At 38.9% G+C, this 25,460-nt stretch overlaps 1 long non-coding RNA gene across 1 annotated transcript in view; it reads left to right on the plus strand.

Annotated features, from left to right (window-relative positions):
* Window positions 1-9,442, plus strand: part of LOC111607559 — a 40,708-nt gene extending 31,266 nt beyond the window's left edge. The window contains exon 3 of the long non-coding RNA XR_002752339.1: window positions 8,991-9,442. This is a non-coding gene — a long non-coding RNA (uncharacterized LOC111607559). The remainder of the gene's footprint in view (window positions 1-8,990) is intronic.
* The last annotated feature ends 16,018 nt before the right edge of the window (window positions 9,443-25,460 follow it).

A 25,460-nucleotide genomic window follows, 5' to 3' on the forward strand; every position in this document is an offset into this window, starting at 1 on the left:
GGAGTATTAATGATCCTCACAGACAGGAAGTTACCCTCTAGTTTTGTCTAGTTATGGGATTTTCTGTTTGTACAGGGAGAATAATAATCCCAGAAGTTCAGCATCTCTCACCTAGAACATCATAAGCACCCAGCTGTCTCTGTGCGAGGGCAAAGCTGCAGCTATAGGAGGGTTAGAAATGAGAGATTTGCTCAATTAAGCAATATAGCCCAGCTGAGGACAGCACCTGTGCACATTGGAGTCCTGCTTTCTCTCTGCAGATAACATGGCCGATTACCCTCTGAAGCGTTCAGCCACTGAAAGCTGGTGCATCTCCTACCTGGTGCAGCTTCTCACGCAGCCACATTGTGCTTAATTGCTCTCAGGGTGTTAATGTGCACTTGTGTTTGGAGTGTTTAATTTTCGCCCGCCTGGTGTAATGACGAGCGGCTCGCACTCTGCCGGTTTCTAACAGTTGGACGAAATCACAGACGCGGTGGAAAACTGCGAGCGGAGGGAAGCGGCTCCTGCTGTTTGCGGTACGAGACGGCGGGTTAAATTACCTGTTTACATGCAGCAGTGTTTTAACCAGCAGGCCTGGAACTGCTGGGAATACTCCGGATTTGTCTACTGTTGTTTGTAGAGGAGGTTTGGACCTGTTTCATGAATCCCTCTTGAAGTGAATGATGCATTAAACTGCACCAGCATTAGAATCCAGAGGCCAACAGGAATGTCTGGACTGAATCTTTAGGGTAGAAGCTACATAATCTCCAAATAGTATTACAAGTCCCTGTTTCTACTCTTTGAAAGGTTGTTTGGGGCTATTTTGCCTCATGTCCACTGAGGGTTTTATGGTCCAGCCTACTCCACCGACAGTTGGACTCTCATTGGGAAAACGCATTAAACCCAAACACCCCAACGTTGTGTTATGCTGGTACAACAAATATGACTTACTAGTTTGACTCATGAGGCTTTTTGTTTAGCAATGAATGGACCAGGTTGAGCTATGCCATAAGCTACATCCTTACCATCAATATGAGGGTATTCCACCATGAGTTGGGCTCTCACTTGGCAGATAGGGTTAAACCTAAATGCCTATTGTTGTGTCATACCAGCATGATGACAAATGTGACGAATTAGTATGTCTTGGGATTTTTTCTGTTGCCCAATCAATGGACAGTGTTGTGTAATACCATCAGCTACACCCTTGCCGTACCACTGTCCATTTGGTGGACCTACAACTAAAAGGAGGTGCTGTTTTGTCTTTCCCCCAATCCAGCACAACAGCGTCCAATCAGTGGACAGTGTTGTGTAACTACACCCTTACTGCACCATTGTTCATATGGATCTACAACTGAAGGTCGGCCCTGGAATGGTGCATCAAGCACCTACACCTAACTTTGTGCCAATCTAGTGCCATGACATTGAACTGATGTCCCCCGCCTTTCTTTTGAGACTTTTTCCCCCCTGCTGGGGTTGATGAGTCTGGAGCTAGTTTGGAAAAGTATTTATATTTTCTCCAGTTCTTCCCAGTTCTGTTAGTGAAAGTCTTTCCTTAGCATGTCCAGCCACCAGTTCCTCTATCCAAGTTTCCATCAGCATGTCATCAATCAACCCATCTGTCCATTTATCTGTCCATCACTATTTCCGTCTGTCAATCTATGTCCATCAATGTGTCTGACTGCCTGTCAGTCCATCTGTCATCCTGTAATGTCTGCTGATCACTTGGTCCATCTGTCTGTCTGTTCCTAGATGGACAGAGCAACTAATGAATGGACATGCTATCTGTCCGTTTGTTTTGTCCAGCTACCAGTCTCTCTCTGTCCATCACTGAGTCCAGTTGTCCATCTTTCCATTAGCATGTCAAATAGTCAATCTACCCATCCTTCGGTCAGTATGTCCATTCAGCTCATTGAACTTTGCATGAATCGGTCGAGTTTATGATTGAAACAGAAATCAGATTCTTGTAGTTTTAAATCAAATTATCAAATGCATCCTGAAATATTTCATTCCACAGTTTTATTTATTTAGGTTCCTCTACATTCAGTTTCTGCATAAGGTTTATTTGGGGCCGTTATCAAAAGGTTGAGAATGACATTTTGGAGAAACAGAACTTAATTCTGACCCAAACGTTGATTTTTAAGACACATTGTAATTAAAAATCCATTGTTTTAAATGAAAAACGTGAAACATAAAGGCCTACTTCTTCTTTTTCTTCTGCACGTTCATCTGTCGTTTCTACAGTATGTTATCGGCTCAGATGGTGGAAAGCATTAATCTTTCTGTGCGGCATGGTTGGGATCTACTCCCCAACAAATAAAAACAGACAATTTCAACTGGCAACATTGCCCCAAGACAGAGGGGAGAAAAGTTGCTGAGCAGATGTCGGTTGTTGTGTTCCTCTCTGCGGTTTTCCTTTGCCCATGCGTGGATCTTCTATCAAAGAGGGCTTATCCGAATAAAGTGCTTAAAAGCTTTTCTGACGCCTGGTGATGTGAACGCTCCTTGGCTTGATCTGCAGACTAAACAAGCCGTAATGATGCAAGCTTGTGGAAAGATGCACGCAGCAGTCGAACAACAAATGCCCTCGCTTGATGTTTTTATTAATGTTTTCTCTTCGTCTTTTCATCACGCTTTTTCATCTCTCCTCTCCGCTGCACTGGATTCGACTTTGTGTTTGTTCCTGTGGAGGTGCAGAGGAACACCACGGTTTTTAAATTCATGCAGGAAAACGGAGAGGAACGTGTCATCCGCCGCCTTGCCCCGCAAATTTCCCTCGGGACGGTGGAGACATAATCAAAAATATTCAAATACTCTCCAGTCAGTGTGAGGAGAAACAACAATCCTGCCGGAAAAGGTGTATTTTCCAGCTTAATAATAAGCCGAGGCGGCAGCGGCATTAAGTTTTTAACACTTTCTGTTTTGTAACAAGGTTGAATTTGGGGAGAAAGTTCGGCGCCGTACTCCTAAGACCTGCCGGTCTCATTTCAATGCCGAGAAGAAGGAGCGTCTGAAGTCGCGACTTCTGGCTCGCGAGGAAGACTTGGAGAGATCCGCTCGCTGAAGCCAATCAAAAGACCTGAATTCTATTTGTTTTGTTTCAAGGGAAGACGACAAAGGGGGCCTCAAGGTCTTCTTCAAGATGGCTCTGAAGCCTGAGACGGGTGGTAGTGGTGGGGGGGAGACGGCAGGAGGACCAAAGCTTTCAAGTGTCCGTCCTTGGTGGGACCTTTGCCGTGGTGCCAGGTACACAGCTTTTAGGACGAGGGATTGCGGAGGCGGCGGCGGGTGTTTCATGTCGGTGCGTGGTTGGGAGTTATTAATATTCTCAAAGACGGGAGTTTTCTCCCCCGGATTGAAATAATGGATCATACTTAAAAGGGGAAGAACTCATTTCAGGTTTTAATACGGTAAGCCTGTTGGAACCAATTATTGGAGGTGCTTTGCCATTGTCATCTTGCATTTCTCCTTGAGGAGATTAACTGGCAGCGCTGAAAAGGCCCCACAGTATCCGGGATTTCTCTCATTCCCAGAATCTGCCTGAACAGAAATCATTTTTTTGATTTCTTCATGAGAGCGAGCGGCTGTGTGTGTGTCAACTTCCAACGTGTTTCACGTATTTTGGCTTCATGTTCTACCTAATTATTGCAACTTGATCCTAAAGCAGGAGTGTCCTAATCCTCTGCTGTACAGCAGAAAGCCTGCTTCAGAAAGTTTTGGTGGGGAATTTGGCCTGTTTTTAATAGAGCGGGAGAGGAACTGTGTGACGGCAGAAGGACGGGCCTCTCTGGGAGCCTCCTCTTTGTTTCTTCATATGCTAATTCACGCGCTGAGACGGCGGAGGAAACTCAGAGAAAGTTGGAGGAAGTTGTGCGATGAGAAGGAAAGCAGAGGAGTCTTGTTTCCTGACTGGTCCCTGAACGAGTATAAAAGAGGAACTGGAGCTTCAACTTTAGAGTTTTTACTCCAGAAACATAACTTTAACACACCAATTAAACTCAGAAATGTAAAATTTGGTCATTATGTTTTGGTTGCTCATCATTACGAGAAATATATACAACATTTTCACTTTAGTTACATCCATCTATCCATATGTAACAGATCCAGAAGGGAAACCCTGACATTCCCCTGGATGGACACGGTCTCCAACTCATGCTGTGGGTTCCCAAGATGTTAATAGTTCCTTCAGAAGGTTCTAGGGTCGCCTACATAAGGGGTATGCGCAGAAAACATCACAAGGTACTCATTCAAGGTGCATCCTGTTCATCCATCCACCTCCTGCTTCATCCAACTGTCACTCCTGAACAAGACACCAAGATATTTGAACTCCTCGAGGAACAAATCCACTTTATTCTGGTGAAGAACCATGGAAACAACTCTTACAAACCGTTGAAGGATGCTTTGGTGGTTCCCAAACCAAACACTTTCCTCTCAATGACCACACCTTGAGATCATGACCAAATGAGATTGTTACCAAGTGGCAGCGCTAGTGGAGTTCAACCCAAACTGGGAACCTTTTGCTTTGGACACACAATGATCAAATTGTCCTTAAAAGCAACCCAAGTACCCCAACTGTAGGAAACACAGTCTTCTCTAGAGCCGCACAACACATTTGGACCAAAGTTCTGTCAGTTCCTTATTTTGACCAATTGTTCCTACATTTATTTAGTTTAGTATTAGAAACACACAGTCCTCTAAACACAAACAACTATACGCTGAAATAATGGTTGAAATCAGTCAGATTTGCCCCGGTCTGTTTGATGTAGACCAAATTAAAACCTTTACGATCATGTGTTGACGTCTTTGGTTGGCTATTAATACATTTTTTCTGAACTAATTTCAACTCTTTTTAACCACAGTTAGAGATTGAATGATGTCTTCCTATAATCAGGAAGTAAACATCTTTTCCACATGTTGAATTAACTCTTACTTCCTGTTTAGAAATCTTTCTTTATTCTTTATTAGACCAATATTCATATTTTTATTGACTTGGAAGACTTGTGGTGTTCCACAGGGATGAGTTCTCGGCCCCTTTTTTTATGTTTAGATATTCTCTTATTCAAACCAAAAACATATTTCAGTGCTACTTGACAAATTGACCGATCAATTGATTTTACATCAATGCAACTTTTTAGTCATTTGAACTTTAAAACAATGTAAATAATCTAAGCAATTTACTATAAAAATCTTCCTTTTTTATGTTTTTAATGCACTGAGTAGGTTAAAAAAGTGCTCTGCTGACAATATTTCCTGTTTATTAACTCAGCTGACATGTTATTCCCTATTCCCAGAATAGCCTAAACCTCCCTGCAGAACCTGCCTCTTTTGTTATCTCCCGATTCCTTACCTCCCTCCCTCCACCCCACCAGTACCAGGAGTGAGCAGCATTCTCGGATCATTACTCCTCAAAGAAATTTAAGCGAGGGACGCCATTTAATTTTTTTCTCCTGCCCAAATGCAGTCAGTCATTAGAAATCCTAGCTGTCATGGCAGTGCCATTTTTGGTGCGGGGTGTGTTTGTTGCCTCATTTCTTTTAATTTTATCTCCATTAGCTTAATTCTTTTTTAATATTTCCATCTAACGAACTTTACAGTCCATTTTGTCTCAGTGTCTTGCTAAGCGAGTTTTATGAAGCAGGCAGTTGGCTTTTCCATTTGAGAGCGGCTGAGGAGGAGGAGATGAGGAGGGGAAGGGGTGCCCCTGCGCCTTTGTCAGCTTATTTTTGGCACCTTAGCAAGCAGTTCTGCTTCTTCGCCTTGATTATACAAGCAAACAACTGCATGAAGTTCATTAACAATAAAGCACAGGCTAATTAAGCCGAGCCCCTTAGACAAACCAGAGCTGTCATCCCGCATGTGTTCGGAGCCGATTGAGCTGTTAAAGATTTACCTTCACTTGTCTTTTACTCCTCCGTTTCCTCACAAAGGCCCTCGCTGATTCGTCTCGGAGGGCTTTTAACCTCAGCTGCTGCTATTTGGGAGTGGTTTACGTCAAGCTACAGCAGCCTGACAAGGATAAAGCAACATTTACTTTCTCTTCATTCACGTTGTACAGCGTATATCTGTCCTCTTAACACCGTTAAAAACACAATGATCTTGTTGAACCACAGGCCGCGACGCGGCGCCATAAATTACATGTGAATCAGTTCGCCCAGAGGTTGTGAGCTGTGCCATTAGCAAAATGGCCCTCCAACCCTTTGTTAATGTAATTTGCTTAATTGCTCCATATCGGTATACAGAAGAGATGCTGCTCTGCAGAGAGCGTTTAGGACATATTAGGTTTAATATTAGTTTCTTTCTAAGGGTTTTATTTTATAAGAACCCAAACAAAACTAAATCTGGTTCTGAAACATCTCTGTAAGCTGACTTTGGTGAAAACTGAAGAGTTCTTGATAAAGTGGGAAACCTCAGTGTGCAGTAACCTTCAGGCTTCCCCTTAGCTGCAGTTTCCTCCTCCTCTTCATCTCTGAAGGCGCCGTTCTACCCCCTCCGGGGTTGCGAAAAGCCGCGGTTCCCCACTGCGACGGCTCCTCTTCGGTGTTTAATTACAGGGGAGGTGGAGTGTTCTGTGTCTCCGCCGAGAGGCAGTGAAGAGGTGACCTTAACCTCTGGGATGCATGAGATCAGCGCCTACAGACTGGCTCTGTCTTTGGATGACTCTACCTGTATCACCAAGTGGATTTATCATGGTCCCACGCAGTCAAGAGAATAGTATAGTATGGAAAAATACTTTTATTTTCAAACTTTATTCACTGTTCTGTGATCTGTTGTATTATAATAGTAGATAAAACATTGGGAAAAGCAGCCAAAGTCCAAAGAAACACTTGAGAAGACATTCAAAAATGTAAATTATCAATCAAGACTTTGAATATTGGAGAAATGAAGGATGACGTTTTGAAATCTTTGGGGTCATTTGTTCATGTTTTTGGGGTATTTTATATAGACTGCCTGTCAAGATGTTCTGACCTTGGGAAAGTTTTATACTGGCAATGCTTCACATCATATTTGCCTCTAGGAAGTTTTGCACTAACTTCTCAGTTTGTACCTACCTTGGGGTGTTTCCAACGGACTGGCACACAACTTGTACCCGTCTAGAGAATATTTTGCATCAGCCAAGAGGGTTTTGTACCAATTGGTTTGCACCTATCCTTGGGGCATTTCCAACCAACTGGGCTCCAACTTGTACCTGTCTAGAGGGATGGTTTGTGTCAGCAATTCTGTTACATTTGGAGCAACCAACTGGGCCACATCAGTGCATTTGGGAGTACATTTTTATTTACTGTGGAAACTGCTTTGGGACATTTTGTGCTAACTACTTCTCAGTTTGTACCTACCTTGGTATATTTCCACACCACTGGACCACAACTTTTACTGGTTTAGGGAATAGTTCGTATCACCTAAAAGGGTTTTCTATTGACCATGAACTTTCTCAGTTCAGTCAAGAGAAGGTTTTTATTTACTTTCTTGACTACTTTGGGACATTTTATACTGACAACCTTGGATTGTACCAAGCTTTGGGACATTTCATACCAACTGGATTATGACTTGTACCTGTCTAGGTTATATTTTGTATAGGCCAAGTCAAGTACCTGTTATTGGGTGTTTTCTACTGATCATGCGTCAATAGAGTTAAGAGTATACTTTAATTTACTTTTAGGACTACTTTATGATATTTTGTACTATCCTTGGGGCATTTCCGACCAACCTGTCATTTCCAACTTGTCCCTGTCTACAGGGATGGTTTGTGTCAGCAATTCTCTAGAACGTACATTTGGAGCAACCAACTGGGCCACAGGCCTAGGGGATAGTTTGTATCGACCAAAAGGGTTTTGTGTCAAAAATGCGTCAGTACAGGTAAGAGTGCATTTTTATTTACTTTAGGGACTACTTTGGGACATTTTGTACCAATAACTTCTCACCTTAAATCTACCTCTTGGGACGTTAAGTTGTACCTGTCTGGTTGATGTTTCCTACCAACCTTTACAATGTTTTCAATTGCCCGTGTCTCTAGTTCTGTGGATGTTTTTATGTTTTCTACTGTCTTCCATAATCAATAATTTAGAATATATTTAAAAGTACACTATATGTAAGGGAATGTGGTTATATTAGTACTTTAACATCTCCCAGAGTTAAGAGTTATGACGTCATATTTCATTGGTGAACTGGACCAAAAACGTCAGAAAATAATATGAAACTGAATCAATCAGACATTTGAGCATTAAGATGAACTGTTGTACCATTAATTTACCAAATGAACTACCAAGAACTATACAGATGACTCTTAAATACACTTGACACTCATTCGCCAAATGTTTGAGGCGGCACCTGGACTTTGTTCTTTGTTAAAAAAAAAGTCGGTACACTTCCTTAAAATGTAAAGAGAGTTTAAACCTTGAGGATCCAATCGACTCTAGAGTGGTTTTATTTCTGACGTACCACAGGAAGCTGAGATGATCAAACCCAGAGGTCTCTCTCCAACAAGTGATCCAACCTGAACGGATGCGCCGCTCGCCGGGGGCACGACGTACGAGCCGTCAAACGGAGCGATATGAATCTGCGCCGTAATTCACCGAAAAAGAGATTAGAAGAAGATAATAGTGTCATATCTCAAAAGTTAACAGTGAGGCCCGTGTGAACTGTGAATAATCTTATAATTACTGATCTAATGCCATTAAGGCCTGACAGAAATAGAGAAAGCAACGCTTGGATGAGGCGCAGTTAATCAACTGTGCGCTCGTCGTTGGATCATCAGCCGGGGCCGCGACTGATGATAGGTATAAGTTTAAATGACAGCTTAAAGGAACATTACGCCGCTCTCGTATTTGGTTAACTTTCCCTTCCAAATGGTGGAAAAACGTGACATCCTTTTAATGTGCCTCTTCTTTATCGCCCCCTCCATTTGTGAGGATCGTCTCTCCTCCCCTTTTCGGCCCGGGGCGATTCTTCTTCAGGGAATATCCCGCGTCTCCTCACCTTGCTCCTTGTTTGATCGCGTTCCTCCTGCGTTCCAGGTTGTTCCTGCAAAACGAGAGTCAAACGAGACAAAACCACGGCGCTGGAGGCTCCCGTCTCTGATTCACGTTGTCGTCTTTCATTGCTCTTTGTGTGGGAGAGAGCGCTGCGACAGAGAGCACACCCAGAGTTTGACAGTTTCAAAGAAAAGATCCACCCTCGGCTTGTCAGCCGCTGTTTGATCTCATCAGTCGCTGATGTTCGGTTTGATGGGAAAGTGTTCTGGTGGAGCCAAGTTTTGTGTTTTTGTTATTCCAGCAGTGATTGTTGGAAGTGTTGTCTATATTTAACCAGTCATGTAGGAAGAGAGGCAGCTAAAAAATAAATGTAACAGCTGTTTGTGTGTCTATATTCTGCTTTTCCACTTAGATGAAACTTACATTTTATATACTAAGAACTCAGCTTAAAGGGTTCTAATGTAATTTTTTTTGAAAATGTGTTTTGTGGTCAGTTTTGCCAAATTAGAGCTTTCAATTAAAAATAAAAACAAACATTTCATTCTTAAAAGTTGTATTTACTTTAGAAAACTTTAGATTTGCCAAATTAAATCTCACTCTTTCCAGCTAACTTAAGTTAAATCTATAGGAATCGTTAATACTTTCTACATTTCACTTCTATAGACCAGATATTTACAGCTAATATTTTACCTGCAATACTCTTGTCTTTTACACTGTGTAAATATGACATTTAATGTCGTGGATCAAGAAAAAAAACTTCTGCTAATGCGCTAGTAGCAGGGCTAGGTTTTAATTTAGCGTTTTAGCTAACATTAAAAATGTTTAGCACACTTAACTTCTCCTAAATCAATCTTTAGAGGGGAATCCGAAGAGCTAATTTGCAAGATCTGTGAAGTTTAAAATTTTTTTCAAGTAGTCACATGTTTATATTCATGCTTTTATTTTGAAGTAGTTGAAGAAGAAACAAGAAACATAAAGAAACAAATTACAACTTACTATTTCATTAAACGTTAGCACTTCAGCGGTTAGTGCTAGCTTATGCTAAATGCTAAATGTTGGTGTAGTACTTTTAAACGTTTCCAGAACTAATGTTTTTGATTAGTTGTTTAATTAAAGCGTAGCACAACTGATGCTAATGCTACTCCATTAGCCACTCTGTTAGCGTTAGCCTCCGAACCAGTTGGATCCCAGAGCAAATCAGACTTTTTCTTTTCCTCATAGAAACATTTGGTGATTATTTTCTGCCAGATTCAACAACATCCTTTCTCTTAGTGATATTCTTAAAACAAATTAAAGTAAAAATAATTTAGACACATTAAAAAATAGAATAATTAAGCAAAAACACAAGCTCTTAATTTTTTTTAACCAGATTTTTTCTTTCAATTTAATTTGATACTACACGGCACCACATACACCAGAGGTAGAATTGGGTGCACCCATTTTTAAAAGTAGAATAAAAAAGAGGGATACAACTATAAATTAAGTATTGTGAATTTAAGTTGTTTTTGCAATAGAAATTGTGATTGGACACCACATTCCAGGTGTTTATTTGCAAGAAATGTTGTTTCTTTCACTCTAGTGGGAGTTTGCATCTAAACAGAGTAAGTATCTGTCCTTGGATTATTTCCTTTCTGGTTTAAAGAGACTCTTGAGTTGCAACTTCCTCTCACCCAGAGCCTTCTGCGAGCGACACGTTTGATGGTAAAACCCCGCGACGTGTTCGTGTGTCGCTGTTTGCATTCGGGCCGCCGTAGTCGCACGCTAACAACTTTGCAGGCTGGTTGGTGTCGTCGAAGGTGTGTGTGAGTCTGGAAACGTGACGGCAGAGAGCGATCCCGCGAGGGCCTCCATGTCATGTCGAAAATACCATAACATGCGCATTATCCTTAAGTGATTCTTCTTCCATCTGCTAAGTATGACAGCATTAGCATACGCGTTTAATTAAAGCGTTCCCCGCTTGTTTTAATCACCTCGTTTCAGAAGAGCTCCAAAAAGCATCTTTTTCTTCTGTTTTGCTTGGAAACATCATAAAAAGTTGAATTTGCTGCATTTAAAAAGATAATCCACCTCTTTATGGCGGCAGAGGTACGGAGGGAGGGAGGCTGAAAAATTGCGCGCCTCTCTGAATGGGCCACATTTACATTAATGAACTCGATTTGAATGGGGGTTCATATCAAGCCTCATAGATTCTGCGCCGTGATTTTATTAATTGCAACAGAGGCGTCATTGTTTGTCGTTTTGACGCCAATTCAATTAAAATCCCATTTAGGGGGTAATAGATTAGACAGTGTAAAGTTTATGTGGAGGACGCCTCATGACTAATATGTGACTAACAAGCTGCCGTGTGCTTTCATGCACACGCGTTCACACGCCGTACATGTGTACCGTGTTCACGTCTGTCCATGTTTTGCCGTTTATGTCGTCGGGTTAAACTCTAACTGAACGGATCCAGTCGATGATTCATAACTCCTCAGCAGCTTTAATCTCTGGACTTTCAGCTTAACAAGAAAATCTGATCCGATTTCCAATTTTGTCTGCTTTCTTTCTTTCTTTTATAAAACATAAATGTACAAATCGCAAAAGTAGCTTTTATTTCAGTCATCCTTTCTCTGAGTTTGACGACAGGCTATGAGAGTTTTTGTTTAATTACAAGAAAATTGTCATGATATTCTCAATTTGTAAAGAACATCTTTAATTTCGCAATCAAATGTCACATTTTCTCAATCGTTTCAAATTCTTGCTACAAACATTAATATAATAAAATCTGTAAAACTTGACAAAAGTCTCAGCATTCCTCATTTTATGTTTTATGTTGGAGTTTTCTTAAAATTCCTCCTTCAATCTCCTAATATTAAGACTTTTATTTTTTAATATTTACTTTTATCTTCAATAGAAGTTGTGTTCTAGTTGTACAAGATGGCCGCCTTGTGGATTGGTGAAAAAAATCTAGATTTTCACAAGTTGAAGTTACATTATCAGAAAACAAAAATGGAATCAATAAAATGAATTGGTCGCCCTTAATCGGCTTTTAGCCAGTGGTTTTTCTGTTGTTCTGTGTTCAATCATTTTATTTTCTAAAAAAAGAAATAATAAATAACAGAATACATTTTCAAAAAGTGGATTTTATTTCAGTCTATGAGAATTATTTCTTTAAATTGAGAAGGGACTATTGCACAAAATTCACTTTTTGCACGTTTTTGTATTTCCGTTTGAGTCTTTCCTGCTTCTCAAGACCAGATTGCTTAAATTCATCATTTAGATGAAGCTTTCTCTATTTTCTCACATTGTTTTTGCCTGGTATTAAAAAAGTTGATGACTTAAAGCATTAAAATGCTCTAAAAATGACATTTTTACAGCCTTTGTTGCATATTTTCATTTTCCAAATCACCTCTTCGCTGTAATAATCCGTCCTCTGTCATTTCCTCTTCCGTGTTCGACTGTCTGCGCCTTTCGCCTCCAACAAATGTGATTTTCTGTAATTACAGCGCTCCTGTCTGAGGCACCTGCGCAGGAATGGCTGCCAATACAAACTCACCGTTGTTCTCCTCATGTCTACTAATTCACCCAGAGGAGCCGAGCGATTCGCTCGCAGCCACTCCAAGGGAGTGTTTCGCATTAAAAATCCTTTTGAGCCGATGTAAGTTTGAGAACAAGAAGAGAAAAAAAAAATCTGTGTTTAATAATGCACAATGTGAGACGGCACAGAGCAAAATACATTTTTAATTACTAAAGTGACTAATATCTAGGTTCTGCTTTGAGGTTTTTGTTCCATGAAATATGCATCTGTATTTAGCTCCCTGCAGCGGCGCTGGAGACGCACCTGAGGTGAGGAAGTTCAGGAACACGATGCGTTCAGGTACTACATGCAAATAGGTGCATGTGAATTTCATGAAGACGGCTGGAAAAGGAAGCCATGCATGAATAAGTAACCATCAAATAACCTCAATAACGACACGTTTCATGAGCCAATCGAACCTGACATCTGGAGATGTGGCTTTAAAAAAAGATATTTGATGATCTGAATGTTATTTTTGAAATGGCGTCTAGATGGGAGAACATGTGGCCACAAGGAGGTGAGATGGTATTTCCTGTTGGGATGATGATGGGGACTACAAGCTGCTTCACGTTTTTGGTTTCCAACCTTTAAATAGTTCCTGAAAAGTGCCAAAAACGTGGATTGAGCCATCAGTTTCTGCTTTTACTGCCTGTTTTTCACACTTTGAGGCTTTTCTCTTTGCATTATTTATGACACTCATCCAGTCTGAGATGTTTTCCCTGAGCGATCCGATCCGGCTTTACCTTAAAGAATTAAAGTTAAATGAACAAAAACAAGCTGCGGTCTTTAAGAGAGAGGCAGCGTCTGAGTGTGTTGGGGGTTATTAATCAGTCATGCGCCTCGCCACTCCACCCACACTTCGTTTTTAAAAACCAATGTCCAAGGGACAGACGAGTTTTCTCATCTCTTATTCCATTAATGCCGTTTAGATTCTGTCTCTTTCAGACTGAAAACACAAATTCAGAACCTGCAGCGACGGTGGAGGTCCGCCGTTCGTTTTCCAGAGTTCAGCTCGACACAATGTGATGTCAATTAAAGGTGACAAAAAGTTTAATGCTTCCATATGCGGCGGCGGCACTTGAAAACCACACAGCTATTAAGAAGGGTGCCAAGGAGCATGCCAAGTGTCCATATGCTTCACAAGGTGCTCTTTTTCTGATTCAGTTTGAGATTTGTCCTCTGTAACCCCAGACTTTCTTTATTAAGACAAAGGAAGATATCTTCTTTTTGTTGTTTTCTTGCTTTTTGTTTGGCAGATTCTGGTCTAAAACCTCCCTTCTGTTTCATTATCTCCTCTTCCCATCCTTTCCAGGGAACGTTTGCAGAGTTCCCTTCCAAAAAAAGCAGAAAAAAACGCAAAGTAGGAGAGCCATCATTGTGTAAAAAAACCCTCGTCGCTCCAGGGGTTATTATTTCTTGTTGTAGCTCTATAAAGGAGCAGAGATTTAAAAAAAAGACTGAAACTGTTTGGCTCACGAAATCTTTTCAACAGAAACCAAAATGACTTCCTGACGGGTTTTTGTGAAGTTTGTCATCAGCAGCAGAAGTTTGGATGCGAAATTAGCAGAAATCCAGCGCGTATTAAGATGCTTAATATGAGCTGATGGGACAGCTTGCGCCGAAAATGTGGAATACCAAAACAAACAAACAGTTAAAGTACCCTGATGCTTTATGCTTCCTGTTTGTGGAGCGCTTCAGAACTTGATGAGCAAGTCGCAAAGCCAAAAGTTTGAGCTTTTACGCCCAAAATACAGTTTATGAACTTTGATGAAATGCTTCGTTTGTAACCCAGAGGTAAACCGTTTCCTGAATATTTATAAATAAAAACGTTCAGGCATGATTATTGTCAGATCTGTAAATATAAAAAACAGCTGAAGAAGCAGCAGAGTGGGCTAAAATTGATTATCATCAGCGCACAAAACATTTTCATCTGCACAGAAACAGCTCAAAATATTGCTTTTACTCCCCCAGACCTGTAGGTGGCACCAAGCATGGCGTATGGGACTAGAGAAAAACGCAACAGGAGAATAAAAAAAACGAACAACGAAGCACGATGTGAGGGTTTTCTGGAACATGAACAAAAATCTGTTGTGTGTGGCGCGTTTGGGGCTAATACGTTAGCATTTTCGCACAAGATGAAATTTCCTCATCTATAAGAAACATTTTCACTACAGATCCCGTCTGAAGGTTTTCACAAAGGTTTTCTGTCGTTGTGGTTGTGTGGCGATGAAGATCCGATGTTTTCAGAAACCAGAAACGATCGTTTGTGAATCTGGATTCCAGAGTGGATGAATTTCAACGTGGCCGCCTCATGTTTCCGTATTTATATGCAAGGCGAGTTTTTTTCTTTTTAAAAAACCTTGATCACTCAAACATGGCATGATGTACGATGTTCGGTGATGTACGATTTAGTTTTTTGGGTTTTTTGCCTGTGTTACGTCGCCACCTTTTGGCTTGACATGCTTACTACACCAACTTATCCTATTTGTTTAAAACGCTGGTTCCGTGTGAAAGCAGCACAAATAATTTAAAAGTTTGATGCTTTTTAATGCTTTGGGACGACAAAGAACCATGATTCTCAGAAATCTAACAAAATTACTCCAAAAGTTAATCAGCGATTCATCCAGGATTAAAAAAAAATGTTCTGAGGTGAAAGTCAGTGAAATTTTTAGGGTGGCAAACTAAAAATTTGGTAATTCTTCTTTCATTCTTCACATTTCAGAAATAAAATCAACATTTCAAACTGTTATTTCCGTATAAAGCAGAAAACAAATGTAACTAGAACATCAGGATTACGTTGGTTACGCAATTATCCAAAACGCACATTTACCGCTGAATAGTTGTGAAATGGCCTAATTAAAGTTAGGTCTTGAATCCAGTTGAGGCTTTTTATACTAAAATCTTTCAATATTGATGAATGAAAATAATTGTGCAAGGCAGAGCGGGTCAGATTTCCTTCAGAAAGACTCCAAAGCTAAAGGTAAATACTTTCTCACGTTGAGTCAGGTTAGCTTTGATTGTTCAGTTTTTCCCTCCATGAACTGAACTTTCTCTGACATCAAATGTGTTTAATAAATTTAGTCTGTCAGAGAACCAAAAACTCCACCAACTGGACCATCTAGAAATCCCTCACACACTCCGACCTTTGACCTCCTTCACATCTTAACGTTTGAGGAATAAAGTCCTCCTTCCTTAGCTGCAACATTTGATCTTTTTCTGAACAAAAGCATCAGCTGGAGCTGAGATGTGGAAATAAAAACGGGTCTATATTGGGATGATTCATGCTTGTTGATCTGCCAGCGCTTTGTTGATCTTGTCCAACAGGAAATAGCTCAGAGAGGAGCTGAAGTAGGCATTTCCTTCTCACTGCTGTTAACCCTCCATGTGCAGGGCGACTCATATTTTAACTTGAAAATGAAATAATCTTGCCTTTGTTTCTAAGAAAGGAAGTATAAACACTTTCTTGACAAGCTTTTCAGAATCATAATCCCCAAAATGACTTATGTTGAAAAGTAGTTTGAAAGATTTCTGGTAGCAAAACTGCAAATAAAACCTTTAGATCATTAAACTAAGTTTTAATTTGCTAATATTAGAGCAAATTTTTTATTTAGCGCTCAATCTTTTTTGCTGACTTGACAAAGCATTTTGCACACGTTGCTTTCCAGATTATTCTTAAGCGCTAATTTACTTTCAGTTGAATAAAGTTCAACATCTGTGTTGACGTTTTGGTTCTCGACTTAAGAAATCAAGCAGTAAGTTATTTATTTTCATGTTCCTATGAAAGGCGCTTAGTAGAACTTGCTTCCACTAAGCGCCTTTTTAGCACTTTAGCATTAGTGTCCGCTAAATACCATGTTTCTGTAGCACGTTAGCAGTAGCTTCAGCTTTGTTGGTGATGTGTTTTAACATTATCTGCCGCTAAATACCGTGGTGTTGTACTGCTTCAGATTATCTTCTGCTAAGCACCTTGTTTTAATAATTTAGCATTAGCTTCCGCTAAACACCATATTGGTGTAGTGCTTTAGCTTCCGCTGAATATTGGTGTAATGCTTTAGCATTAACTGCTAAATACTGTGTTGTTGTAGCGCTTAACATTGGCTTCCGCTAAATGCCATATTGGTGTAGGGCTTTAGCTTTAGCATCCACTGAATATTGTGTTGGTGTAGTGCGTTAGCATTACCTACCACGACATACTGTTGGCATAGCGCTTGGTGTTGCATGTTAGCATTGGCTTTAGCTTTATTGGTGTTGCGGTTTAGCATCATCTGCCGGAAAATATCGTGCTAGCGTAGTGGTTTAGAATTAGCTAAAGCATGTTAGCATTAGCTAAAGCTTTGTTGGCGTTGCTCTTTAGCATTATCTGCCGCTAAATACAGTGTTAGCATGGCGCTTTATCATCAACTTATGCTAATTATTCTGTTAGTGTAGCGTGTTAGCATTATCTGCCAATAAATATCATGTTAGCGTGGTGCTTTAGCATTAGCTAACGCATGTTAGCATTAGCTAAAGCTTTGTTGGTGTTGCTCTTTAGCATTATCTTCTGCTAAATAGTGTGTTGATGTAGCACTTTAGCATCAGCTGGCACTTTTGGGTTAGCACAGCTAACTAGTTAGTTAGCATCAACCACTGGAAACAAAATATATGGATTAAAAATCCTTAGATGCAGGAAATGTCAGAGTATTTTTTCTGCATTTTAGTTTGATTTAGAGTTAAACTGTTTATCAGGGACCAGAAATCAAGCAAAATGGAGTCGAATCGGAGCTGGAGAGGAGAAAAACCGGAAATTCAATGTGGCATCGCATATGGGTCGCATAAGCTGTGTCTTTTATAGCTCATCTCTGTGTGTGTGTGTGTGGGTGTGTGGGTGTGTGTGTGTGTTTCAAAGCGAAGGCCATAGTGTGTTTAAAGGTATGCAAAGCTGGCGACATGTGTAGCCGTCATAAGGTCTATCTGTGTTTCATTTTCATCTGAGGGGAGGTACGCCGTTTCTAGAGGGTGGTGCGTGTGTGTGTGTGTGTGTGTGTGTATGTGAGGACGCCACAGGTTTGAGGCAGATGGGCTCTGTGTCAGCCATGACAGGCGGCCAGGCTGCTTTAGCTTCCTCTGCAAATTTTAAAGCCCACCACACACGCACACACACACACACACACACACACACACACACACCCCTCCACATCCCTCTGATCAGGTAAATCTGGGCGCCCTGTGGAAAGTTCGGGGATGAATTTCGCCTGAGGGCTGTGAGTTTTTGCGACTCGGCCCCATCTGTCACAGATCTTCACCGGCTTCAGCTGCCAGGAGGGACCGCACCTCCTCCCCTTCTTCCTCCTCCTCCTCCTCTTCCTCCCCCAGAAAGAGTTGGTAAAAAAAAAAGCTAGATGCACAAAGGGACATGCTTTGTGTGCACAGAGATTAATTATGTTGAAACTGTTAGCTGGGTTTTATTTACCTGAGCAGCAGACGAACATGAATCGGATCAGACTGCGGCGGGTCGGCTCTCAGAAACTCTCTGAGGTAAAATAACGTTTGATTTTCAGCCGCCAAAGAGCCTGAGGGATCAAACAGGAGTCTGTAAAAACAAAATCAGCCCCACGTCTCCACCAGAGGCGGAACAATCAAAGTATTTTAGGAGGATGAAGACAAAGCGTAATGGTTAATGTCGAACAATCAGAGGGGAAAATAAACTGATGCTGCCGTTTTTGATTGTTTAATGCGTCAGAAATTTGCTGGATTTTGTGTAGCGCTGAAAAAGAGAAGCAGCAAATCTGATGAGGACAAGTGAGAAAGCAGAGAATGGGAACCATTTTCTACTTTAAATCAGCAGAAAGGAGGTTTTTCTAAAAGAATGAGGAGCATTTTGTTATTTCTTACCTGCCTTGTATCTTTTATCACCTAAATAAAAGTGCTGCAAGGATGATCAATTAAAACAAACTCAAACTTATTTATCATTTTTTCTCTTTCTACCAAAAACTAGATAACAAACGTCTTCAGTTTGGTGTTTTTATCTCAACTAACCTTTTTTTGAAGGGCAGTTTTGACTTTAAAATTCATTTAATTTGTTGTTTATTTTGTATATTTAAATGTCTTCCAGTTCCAGTGTTAACAGTTCATTTGAATTTAAAGTTTTTTGATCTTTGAGAATGCGTTTTGGCATTTTTTCACTTGAAAAGGGTCTGAAAACTACAATAATATCGTTTATCGCAATAATTTCTGGGAAGATTTATCATCCAGCAACATTTGTTACCATTTTAAGTATTTTAGGTTTTGTGTTTTGAAGTCTCTAAATCTGGTTTTGTATTTGACTTTGGTGTTGACAAAGTCCATAACAGTAGCAACTAGGAGAACTAAAGAATGTTATTTTTGAGTCTTTATACTTAACGATTAATCGATTACTAAATTAGTTGAAAATTATTGATTAATTGCGATTAATCGTTTCAACCACATTGCAGATCTTCATTTATTTGGAGTTTTGTACATTTATTTTATTTTTATTGGTGTTTTAATTTAATCAGATGGTAGTTTTTATCTAAGAAAGTAAAATTTAACTCCTTCAAGTGTAAATCTTCCTGGTTTACCCGGCGACTGATGACAGTTGGAGCAGTGGGGGCCTCTAATTGGGGAACAAAGGTGCGTTGTTGTGGCTGATGCTGCGGGTGTGTGAGGTGGCGGCTTCTGCGTGGGGAAGGTGTCAAATCTCTCCATCCACCTTTTTAGCTCCCGCTCCGCTCAGTAATTAACACCTGCCTCCTCGCTGTGGCGCCGGCGCCGGTCCGACGCCAACAACGCCCCGAACCGAGTGTGTGCGCCGCTTAGCGCTCAGGATGCAAGAGACGGAGCGACGCTCTAAACGTTCATCGCTCAGGCAGATAAAAACTGTTTACCTGCAGCTTGTGGCGTTTTTCTCTGCTGGATCTTTAACAGAATAAAACCTGAACAAAGAAACACAAGCATGACCTCCGTGACCCCAAATCACATCTGTGCTGCTAATAGACTTTATCTAGAAAGTTAAGAAAAATATTTTAATTGATTTTAGCATTGCTATGATAAAAAATATGCATGAACTTCCATTTTATATGAAAAAAATATAAATTACATGAATTTATTTACTCAAATTAATTTCTTTTAGTCTTTTAAAACTTGTTTGATTCTATAAAACTCTCCTATCATATAATCATGTTATCTTCAGACAATGACTCAACGCATCCAACTACGACGGCGTATTAAAGGCCATTTTAGATAAAAAAATAAGAATTAAAAAATAAAATTCTCTACAAAATTTTCTACAAAAGTTGTGTAAATTTCTGAGTATGAAAATAGAAAAAAATTCATATAATTTATAGAAAAAACACTTGGAAATTTTGGAATTTGGAAAGTTGTAAATAAGCAACAAAAATTCAGAAATTTCCAAGAAAAAAATGGGAAATTTCTGAGTTTCAAAAGTAAAAAAAATAAATAAAATTTCATCTTTTGAAACAGAAAAGTTTTTTTTTCTAGAAAATGTCTGATATTAATCTGAAAACATCTTAGTTTGTTTTTTTACAGCAAATTTTCCAGTTCAGAATTTTATTTTAAGAAAATTTCTGAGATTAATCTCAAAACTTGAATTTTTTGGAAAGAATTTACCCCAATTTACCATTTTCAAGTGAAATATTGATAATAATTCAAGTTTGCTCTTTTATTAATCAATCAACTTTTATTTTGAAAGGTCATTTTAGCAGTAGAACTTTGTCATATTAAAATATCTACAATAAAAACAATAAATTAAACAAAAAACACACATTTTGGAAACTATATATAAAGTGGATTAGGATTTCAGTGTAAATATTTGAGTTTTTTATGTGTTTAATCGCTCATAGCAACAGGCTAATGTGATGTTATTTTGCATCTTTTAGCTGATATTTCTGCAGTTTTGCAGGGATAAGTTGCACAACTTCTGTAATTTTTCCCCTCCTGATGATATTAACTCCTCCTCCAGACACACATTCATTTTTGGATGTGTGTGTGTGTGTGTGTGAGTGTGTGTGACGGAGAAGGAGCACATGTGACGAACATGATGCTAAAAACTGCAACCCGTCCCTGCATGTGTTGGTGCGTAGCAGCATCTGTTTTCTTGGATCGGAGTCTCCATGTTCAGTTTGTCTGGTTAAAGCTCGGGAGACGGTGGGCGGCGGGGGGGTTTATGGGTGTGTATTCAGACGTGTGTGTTTGTGCAAAGCAAGATGGTGCAGTCGTCGTATTTTAACAACGCATCGCCATCATCCCAGCAACATAAATCTGTCTGCATGTGTCATTCTTCCCTCATGAATGCAGCTTAAAGCCGCCGTCTGCACAATCACCACAATATTTAGGTTTCACTTCATGAAAAAATTCACTTTATTAATGATTTCAATAGAAAACATCCCAAAAAGTTCACTTCTGCAGGTTGAATCTGGTTATATATCTTTACTTTTAGAAGAAATATTTTATTTTACATTTCCTTGTACTTATTTATTTTTTATTTGGTAGGATTTTTAGTCAAACCTGCGACTGGAGCTTTATAAATTTGCTCTTCCTGCGTTCCTCAGACACCAAAAATGCTTTGTGAAGCGTTTTTAAAATAAACTTATCTGAAATCGAAGTATGCAAAGTTCTCAAGTAGAAATAATCAAACATTTTCTGAAATTTGAATCTCTAAGAAAAAGAAATTGTGATTTTTTTTTCGTACAAATTTATTTTTACGAAAAAATTAAAAAAAATTCTAGAGGAAGAAAAACAATAATTATAATTTCAAACTTTAATAATTATTTTGAATATTTTTTTAAAAATGTCTGAAATAAAAAAATGTAGGAATGTCATATAATAAATGTATATCAAAAATTTATTATTTGCACATTTTCTGAAATTAAAATCCGTAACTTCAGCTGCATTTGATAAAGTTTCTCTCTTTTAGTTTCAAACAATCATTTTTCATTTTATTTATGGAAATTTTATTTTTATATATAAATATATCAATTTGAAAGAGATGTATTAAAAAAACCTGCAAAATGTTTTATATGGATATTACTTTGGGGAAAAAACACTGATTGGGATTTTTCTTAAAGTTAATTATTTATGTTTTTCACATTTGCAACCCAAATGTATTTAAAATACAAAATAGTAAACTGGTATATCTGTTTTGTTTAGTTTTTTACATAAAAATTCAGCCCAACACACAACTTGTCCAAATTTTATGCCATTTGCATCAACATGTTCAAAGTTATGCAGAGATTTAGCTAAAAATCAGGACCAGAATCATTAAACAGTCGTGGCATGAAGTTAATTTAAAGTAAATAATAATAATTCATCATTAAAGTTTAAGGATCAAATCTTTCCAGGTTGAGTTTTTTTCTTTTACAGAAGAAAAGATTGTGAAAAATAAAGAAAATTGCATCTGAATCAGAATCAATAAAGCTGCAGAAAGTGAATAAATGATAATGTGAGTATTAAATATGCAAAGTTTCGTCAACATGCAGCTTTTGACTGAAATCCTTCGTTTTCATGTTGCTCTCCGTCTGCGTTTGTCTTTCTGGTTCTGAGCTGAGGTTCCCCATGGAGTGTGGAGCGGCCATGTTGCCCCCTACGCATCGCCACCTAATGCATTATGGGTATTCGCATGAGCGTCGGACAGTGGGACGCACTTTGACTCGCTTTGGAAAATGATCAGGGAAACTATTTTTATTTCCATAACTAAAAGTTAAATATGTCCATTCATTCATTCATTCATTCATTCATTCATTCATTCATTCATTCATTCATTCATTCATTCGTCAGTCTGTTTATTTCTGTCTTTCTGTCAGTTTTTTCAACAGTTTATTATGAAATATTTCATCCTTCCCTTCAGATTTAAGTCGTTTTCTGAACGTCTTGCGTTCAATTTTTCATTTTCAGTTTATTTACAACAGATGACAGAATCAAAGTATTACAGTTTTATCCACATTGACATTTTTTAAACGCTTTTAGAATCTGAAGTAAACTGTTTGACGTTCTCTCCAGATATTTTTACCTTCTGTTCTCCTGAAACATTGAACAGAAAGACGTGGAAGTGGAAGTGATTGACGCAGGCTTGTTATACAGACTCCACCTGTCTCCAGGACATGAAAAGCCTTCAAAACGTCCCGAGTTGCTGCTTTGTTTCATGCAACACCCACTTATAACACACAGACAATCTGCCTTTTATTCTCTTCAGACAGAAGATCTAATCTGTCACTCTGTACCTGTTGAGAAAGGCGCTAATCGCAGCCCAATCTCCTCTGAAATCTAAAAAATTCTCTTCTTTAGAGCCGTTTTGTGGGTGAAAAAGTCACATCTCAGGTCTGATTTTGCACATTTTCTGCCAAACTAGTAAAATAAAACGAGGAAAAATGCCTTGTGGATAATTGGAAAGTGGCCAACTTCATCAGGAGTGAAGAAACACAATAAAACACAAGAAGCCAAGTGTTTCTCACATAAACCTTAAAAGTTTCAGTTTTTCTCCAAATCCTGGAGCTGAAAATGATCGACGAATTTAAAAACACCAGTTTGCAGAAAAAGGTCGGGCAGCAAGAAGGAAGAGGGGAGAGGGGAGAAAGTATGTGGCGGACATGTTGGCGGTCACGCTCTGCTGTCACCTTGTTTTTGACCGGAATTCATCCTCCCCTGGCGAGGTTCTCCCATCTGTTCCTCCGCCGAGAAAAATAAAAACTCTGCAGCTCCCACTGCTGCACACCGTCCCGCTGTCCTCCAAAAACCAGACACTTTACCTCCAAACTGGACCGCTTATGTTCAGACAATGAGAAAACGGGAAAAAATCATTTATTAAGTATTTAGTTAGTCCGTGTGGCTGGTGTTGCCAATTAATACTTTAAGAACTTCATCAAAAACTGTTTTGTGAGCAATAAATGTTCTTACTTTGATAATTTACTCACCAAACTAGTTGTGGAACCAAAATAAATTTAAAAATTTTTTTTTTAATGTTGCACATTTCTGTCAAAAATATCTAGTGTGACCTTAACTCTTTTTAAACTAAACACCTTCAAGTAAACATCAGTGCATCCACACAGTTTTAGAAAATTAACTGTTTTTAGTTTATTTTTAGGAAACAAACTAAAAGAAAAGGGTGGATTTAAACTACAATAACAAGAGCCCTGCAACAGAACCCTGGGGAATCCCAGAAACAATTGAACATCTTTAAAAGACTTATTAAAAGTCTGACTGACTGAAGTCTTTGTTAGAATTGGAGATGTTGATTTAAATTGATTAATTTATGGGCAAAAACAAATTCTTTAAGCCAGATCTTAATGCGAGCTTACTTATTTCTAGATAACGTATAATTGTATCTCTCAGAAATTTTATTGCTCTGTTACTTACTTTACTTATTGAGCATTTTAATTTGATATTTTTGGCAGCTCTTGCCTTCCATAACCAGCCTAACTTCTAAGTTAAAATCACACCAACTGGCTCTTAACACTTGAGGGACAATAAAGGAACTGAATTGAACATATTTTACCAAATATATTAAAAAGAGAAATTTATTTACTTTTTTAAAGTCACAGCACAAAAATGGGATAGACATCTTACATTATAATACCAAACAGAACTAAATAGAAATCTGATAAATGAAGTCATTGTGAAATTAATTTTGTAATTTTGTCCAACATTTGACCCTTTATCATTTTTCTTACACATTTTTGCTTGTAAGTCACCAAAAATGTGCAAAATGTTTAAATAGAAACTGAAAAATTTATTAATAAAGCATTATTAACTTTTTAAATAAGAAGTTTGAATAAAATGTTTTACAGAAAGTCATGAATTTTAAATCACATATCACATTTTTTAATTTCTCCCATTTTATATTTTTGTCAGCCATGGTCTACCGTAGAAGCCTGTTAAAACTGCATATATTTGCTATTTTAACCCGCTCGGTTTATGTATGTTATGTCGTGCAAACTCCAAACATCCTGCCCGTCTCTCTGCTGAAGAAAATCTCCTTTAATTTTCCTGCTTTAAAGAAAGCGGCTGCTTTAAACATCACTGCAGGGACAAAAAGAAAGTCATTCTTGTATTTTTTCTTCTTCTTCTATCTGCTGAAGACATCTTACTGAAGGAGCGTCTTTGTATTAACTTTTAAAATTCCAATTACAAAGGAGGTTTAAGATCTCTCGGCGGAGTTTGACTTAGAGTCTGTGTTTGATCTGCGGCGCTCCGCAGGGACCCCCCCTCGCCTCCCTCCGCCTCTCCTGCCTCTTCACCTTCTCCCTCCTCTTATTATTCCTCCATCACTTTTCCTCCCCTCCCTGATTTGTCCTCCGCTTCCCCTTTGTGTCACATTTCTACCTTTCTTCATGTTTATTATTGTAACTCTTGTTTTTGACTCTTCCTCCATCTTTTTCTCCGTGTTATTGGTCTCCTTCGCTTGTTGGATCTTTTCAACTCATTTTCAGATTTTTTTACTTCTTTTCTTCCTCGTCCTTCTCGTTTTCCCACAATCCCACCTGCTTTTTTCATAGCATTTACTTCCATTTTCTCCTTTCCTGTTTTATAATGTTGGTTTCCATTCCAGGTTTTCTTTTTTCATCCATCCATCCATCCTTCCATTCTTCTGTCTATTTATCCATCCATCTTTGGTTTTATTTGTTTGTCCGTCCATTTCCGTTGTTCTGACTTTATTTTTGTCTCTTGTTGTTTTGGACAGATTTTTATATTTGATTTGATTCTCAGTCAATGGATCAATCGATTAGCGGATAGAGTCGCCTCTCCATCTTTAATAAATACTGTTTTAAAGACAATAAATATTGTCTTTATGTGGTTCAGTGTCACATAAAGACAATACTAACAAAGCATTTTAAACCAGTTTGTATCGTAGCTGCCAGGACTTCCACCTTAACCTCCCTCTAACCTGGTGTGTGTGTGTGTGTGTGTGTGAGTGTGTGTGTGTGTGTGGGCTCCTGTGGCTGTTTAAC

The sequence above is a fragment of the Xiphophorus maculatus genome, chromosome 24 (assembly GCF_002775205.1).
Source record: "Xiphophorus maculatus strain JP 163 A chromosome 24, X_maculatus-5.0-male, whole genome shotgun sequence".
Lineage (NCBI taxonomy): Eukaryota > Metazoa > Chordata > Actinopteri > Cyprinodontiformes > Poeciliidae > Xiphophorus > Xiphophorus maculatus.